This window comes from Oryctolagus cuniculus, chromosome 18, assembly GCF_051225735.1.
Source record: "Oryctolagus cuniculus isolate XC-2025 breed Fujian yellow rabbit chromosome 18, ASM5122573v1, whole genome shotgun sequence".
Taxonomy (NCBI): domain Eukaryota; kingdom Metazoa; phylum Chordata; class Mammalia; order Lagomorpha; family Leporidae; genus Oryctolagus; species Oryctolagus cuniculus.
Window position 1 is genome coordinate 50,721,549 of NC_142884.1, and position 5,975 is coordinate 50,727,523.

Here is a 5,975-nt window from a genome sequence, read left to right on the forward strand (position 1 = left end):
CAGGTGGCGGCTCAACCTGTTGCGCTACAACATTGACCCTGAGACACAAAGTTTACTATATTTTCAGACGAGTAATACTATGAGAGAATAGCAAAGGCTTGGTCAGTGTTCTTTTTCAGAAAGTGAACTGGCCTTCTGTGTCATAGTTGTGATTATTCCAATTAACCTTTCCTTTACATTAAATAAACATCCCTTCGGCAATTTTATATCAAGACACTGGGTAGACAGGTGTTTTACGTATGGTTGCGCTTACAAAAGCTAGTAAGGGTGATGACGCCAGGAGTTAAATTGCAAAGGCTTCCAACACTTGGCGTGCCTGCAGACCAACCACCATCAGCAGTCAGCGTGACTGGCAGATTGTAAAGGCAGACTTGCTTGATGACAGAATGGCCTGGGACTGGAGTTCAGTGTAGCAGGCCAGGAAATGGGTGTGCAACAATAGGGAATGGGAAGAGGGGGTCCCAGCGGGAGCTCCTGCCCACAGCTGATTCTCAGCGTGTTTGGGAGTGAGGTCTGAGTGGGTTATGAAAGCAATCAGGAAGAGTTCCTAAAGTTTGGGGTGGAAAAGACTCGCTCTTCAGAGGTGAGGCCATCACCATGGCGAGGGGTGGCTGGTGGTTCCCACCTCATGGTTCTAAAGGAGCAGAGCCTTGTCCCTAAACTATTCTGCAGGCCCCAAACAGTGCCACCCGGTTCCAAATGCCTTAGTTTGACTTCAGTGTCCTAAGGCATCAAATATGTGACCACCCTGAACTGTGTCCTTTATAAAGGCTTGATTAGGGGCAGCTAATAGTGATATTGTGTATATTGCTATTCCCACATCGTGCCATGGACTACTGCGGAGGCACCAGTGTGGCTACATCTACCGGAGTAGAAAACTTTCCCTTAAGTTCTGTTCCTCCAAGAACCATTCTTGGCACCAAAATGTTTCAGTCACAGTTCTACCAGAGAAAACAGAGCAAGAAACACTGATGTCACATCATAGGGGTTAACTAGGCAGGTGTGAAATCGTGGGGCAGCTGGGCAGGAGTGGCTACTGCAGTCCCAGGCTTAATTTCTACCTCCTCAGGAAAATCACTCTGCTCTAAGGCCTTAGGCCTTTCAACTTAGAAAGAATCGGGGCCGACTTGTGGCATAGTGGGCTAAGCTGCCGCCTGCCCACTGCCTGCAGGGCTGGAATCCCATATGGGCACCGATTCAAGTCCCAGCTACTCCACTTCCCATCCAGATCCCTGCTAATGCTCCTGGAAAGCAGCTGAGGGTGGCCCCAGTGCTTGGGAGCCTGCACCTACGTGGGAGACCCTGTTGAAGCTCCTGGCTCCTGACTGGTCTGACCCAGCCCTGGCTGCTGCAGCCATCTGGGGAGTGAACCAGCAGATGGAGGACCGACCTGTCTCTCTCTCTCCTCCCTCTCTCTCTCAGGAGTGAACCAGTGGATGGAAGATATCTCTCTCTCCTTCTCTCTCTCTCTCTCTCTCTCTCTCTGGGGAGTGAACCAGTGGATGGAATATATCTCTCTCCCCCTGTGTGTGTGTGTCTCATTCTCTCTAATTGCCTTACTAAAAACAAGTATAAGTATGTGACCTGAAGTGCCCATCGTGAGCTGGTCGTAAAGTTGGGTAGGCACAGCAGTGCTGTCATCAGATGAAGTGGCGTAGATGGGACAGGGCCCCAGTGGGCTATGAAGACCAAGTCACATGAAGAAATACCGCAGATGCCCATGGTCCCCACCCCGCTCCACCACCTCCCCTTTCCCAGGCTGCACCCAAGGCCTCATGGAGAATGTCCCGCACGGTTGACAGGGGAGGAGAAGACTCGGGTCTGGTTCTCCGATGGTTCTGCGTGACATGCAGGCATCACCCAAGAGTGGACAGCTGCAGCTCCTTTCTGGGCTAGCAGAACTCTGAGAGGTGCATGTGGCTGTCCACCGTGGCTGGACGGAGAAATAGCCAGAGGTGCAAGTGGATGCTGAATCATGACTGTGTGTGGCCTGGCTGGGCAGTCAGGGACTTGGAAGGAGCATGGTTAGAAAATTGGAGGCTGGGGGGCCAGTGCTGTGGCACAGTGGGTTAATGCCCTGGCCTGAAGCGCCGGCATCACATATGGGTGCCGGTTCGAGACCCGGCTGCTCCACTTCCAATCCAGCTCTCTGCTATGGCCTGGGGAAGCAGTAGAAGATGGCCCAAGTCCTTGGGCCCCTGGACCTGTGTGGGAGACCTGGCAGAAGCTCCTGGCTCCAGGCTTCAGATTGGCCCAGCTCCGGCTGTTGCATCCAATTGGGGAGTGAACCAGCGGATGGAAGACCTCTCTCTCTGCCTCTCCTTCTAGCTCTGTTTAACTCTTTCAAATAAATAAATTAATTAAAAAAGAAAAAGAAAATTGGAGGCTGGGAAAGAGGTGTATAAGCAGACTTCTCTGAACAGGCAAAGGACATGAAGACATTTAGGTCCCATGTGAATGCCTGCTAAAGTGGCAGCAGAAGGAGATTTTAAGAAGCAAGGGAAGGGCCGGCGCCACGGCTCAATAGGCTAATCCTCTGCCTGTGGCACTGGCACACCGGGTTCTAGTCCCCGTTGGGGCACTGGATTCTGTCCTGGTTGCTCCTCTTCCAGGCCAGCTCTCTGCTGTGGCCCGGGAGTGCAGTGGAGGATGGCCCAAGTGCTTGGGCCCTGCACCCGCATGGGAGACCAGGAGAAGCACCTGGCTCCTGCCTTTGGATCAGTGCAGTGCACCACGGCAGCCATTGGAGGGTGAACCAATGGTAAAGGAAGACCTTTGTCTCTCTCTCTCTCACTGTCCACTCTGCCTGTCCAAAAAATAAATAAATAAATAAAGAAGCAAGGGAAGAGGATGACCGTGTTGGGTGGATACCAGACAGGCTCTTTGCCCAGCCACTCCTGCCTTGCCTAAATGTCTATGGCAGCAGACAGGTGATGCCTGGGCCCAGCACCTTGGACATCCATTCACCGAAGCCACCTCGGCTGCAGCCACTGCTGAGTGCCCCGTGTACGAGGAGCTGAGACCGAGGCTGATCCCTGACCTGGCACCACTCAAATCTGAGGGAGGTCAGCCAGCAGCTTGGTGGAAGGTTTATTACACCAGACTGTTTCCATCATAGGAGGAGAAGGGCTTTGTTTTTGTTGTGATGGACGCTTGACGTGGATTGGCCTTCCCTGCTTGCAGTATCACACCTTGTCCATCAACAGCACACCTTGTCCGTCATCATGGTATCGCACACAGCATCGCTTCTAGCCAGGGAGCTTATTCACAGCAAGTGAAGCGTGGCAGCGGGCCCTTGAATATAGTGTCTGCTGGTTTACCATGGTCCCCGTTGTACCAGGTTGAACAGTGTCTACCAAAATTTACATTCCCTTGGAATCCAGGAGCGTGACCTTATTTGGAAACAGTGTTTGCAGATATAATCAAGTTAAGATGAGGTCGTACTGGCCTGCAAATTTGGACACAGACACACACACAGAGGGAAGACAGAGCAGAGACGGGGTTGTGCTGCCACAGGCCGAGCACTGCCAGGACCGCCAGCAGCTGTGAGAAGCCACAGAGCCAACACCCGTTCTTCTGTCTTAGAAGGAGAACGGGTGATGCTTGGATTTGTAACTCCCAAGCCCCAGAACTGGGGGAAAGCAGACGTGTGTTATATCAGCCACCTCGTTCGCGATCAAGGGTTCTGGAAGCCCAGAGAACCTAACAGACCTGTTATCCTGAGGCAGCCGGCTCGGTGGCACCGTGGAGCAGCCCCCTGAAGACAGGGCCAGTGCTCGCCAAGCACAGACCTTGCAGGCCTGGGGCTCTGCGCACACTCTACGTCATCCTGGTCATCCATGTTCTGCCTCTCCCGGGACTCACAGGTCCAGGAACCAAGGGGTGAAATGGGAGCGGTGCCCCTCACCACTACCCCTAGGGACCCACTAGCTCTGCCGGTCCAGAGGTCTGTGCTCACAGTGGAGTGTATTCTTTTTCCCAGACTTCCATAAGACAGCTCCACAAATGGGGTGGCTTCAAACAGCAGCGACTGATTCTCCCCCAGTTCTGGAGGCTGGAGACCTGAACTCAAGGTGTTGGCAGGGTGGCCTCCTGGGGGCTCCATGGCAGCGTCTGCCTGTGCCCCGTCCCAGCTCGCGGCGCTTGGCAGCCATCCTGGATGCTCCTTGGTTCGGAGCTGCGTCACTGCGGTCTACACCTCCATCTGCCCTGGACCCTCTTCCCTCGCCTTCTGGGTCTCTGCCTTCACATGGCTTTCTTATTTGATTTACATGCAAGGACCTACCTCCCCAGTAAGGCCAATTCTGGGGTTCTGGGTGGGCACGAACAGGGTAGGGAGACACAAACTCACCCCACAACGAGGAGGAACACTTTCAGCAAAAGACACAGCAGTAATTCCCCCTGGCTGGAGGTGGAGACTGCCTCCTGGCTGCTTTGAGCTCCTGGTGCTTGGAATGAACAGGCAAAGGAGGGAGGCTGGCGGGACTGCCCCGGCTGTCGAAGGAGGAAGCCGGGTGCCCACCACGATGCAGGCAGGGGCGAGGTGTCTGGAATACAGTGGTCCCCTGGGTGTTTGTACCACAGTGCCCTGTGACTCAACCACCGTGGCCCAATGGCATTGGCAATGAAGGTTTGGGTCATGTCACCAGGTAAAGACCCACCTGAGGACCCCACCTGAAATGTGTGCTGAGGGCGAGAGGAATACGGATTAGGCAGTGAAAAAGGGTGGTTACGAATACTGGCTGCAACCACGCAGCTGGCTTCAGAAATGAGAAATGCGTCTCTGATTTTATTGTGAGCACCTTACACAAACCCCTCTGTGATATACCCAGCAGGGGAGGCTCTGGTCCGGGCTGTCTGGGAAGGCGCCACCTTGTGGTGGTGCTGGAGGCAGGCAGGCCCCCGGTTTTGTTCTGATGGCAACCCTCCCGCTGGGTTGGTCTGGGGGCGGGATGGGGGGCAGTTGGTCCCCAGAAACCCAGAAGGTCTGCAGCAGGGAAGGGCGGTGGAGGCGTGGGCCCTGGGGAAGTTACGTCACCAAGCTCCTGCCCCCTCGTCTATGACAAAGACGCCTGGGACGTGAAACCGGCTCAGCCGCCCACACTGGTCACCAGGAAATAACTGTGGGTTTTCCAAAGACCATCCAGAGATGGCAGTGCCAGACCAAGCCAGATGGAAGAGCTGTGTTTTAGCAAACGTGATATTTTTAAATGTATTAGATAAATGCATTTTTCCATTCAAAGGGATGATGTAAGAGTCCCTTTTTAAATACAGTTGAGTGAAAAGGCAAGCCACTTTATTTTTAACTTTTTTAATGATTTAATTTTCATTTATTTGAAAGGAAGAATTACAGAGAGATGGAGAGAGGAGAGAGCGAGAGCTCACTTCCAAGTGCTGATTCACTTCCCCAGATGGTCACAAAAGCCTGCGCTGGGCCAGACTGAAGCCAGGAGCCAGGAACCCCATCCTGGTCTCCCACGTGGGTGGCAGGGGCCCAAATACTTGGGCCATCTTCTGCTGTTTTCCAAGGTGCATTAGTAGGGACCTGGATGGGAAGCTCTAGGTCTGTTCTGAACACTGCCAGTCCCCCAGGCTCATCCCCCCATCAAAGAGAGTGAGTCCTTGGGGGTCCCCAAGGCAGGCATCCCAGGGCCTCAGGTGTCCCCACATCCAGGACCACCACCTGCCTCCGACCAGCACAGACGGGGAGTGTGGGGAGCAACTGGGAGCAACTCGGACTAGACTAAGTTACTGGAATTAAGACTTATTCTATGCATCTGCTCTCCCACAATATGGCGCTGAGAAGGGAAACAGCTTCTACACAGCTGCCTCCAGTTCAACCAATAAACTGTGGGACCTGCTCCTGATTGGAGGAGAGCAGCGTACTCGGCGTGTGGGTAGCAGAGTTGGGATTGGTGGAAGAGGACTATAAAGGAGGAGAGAGACGGCATGCACCAGGAACATCTAAGGGGAAC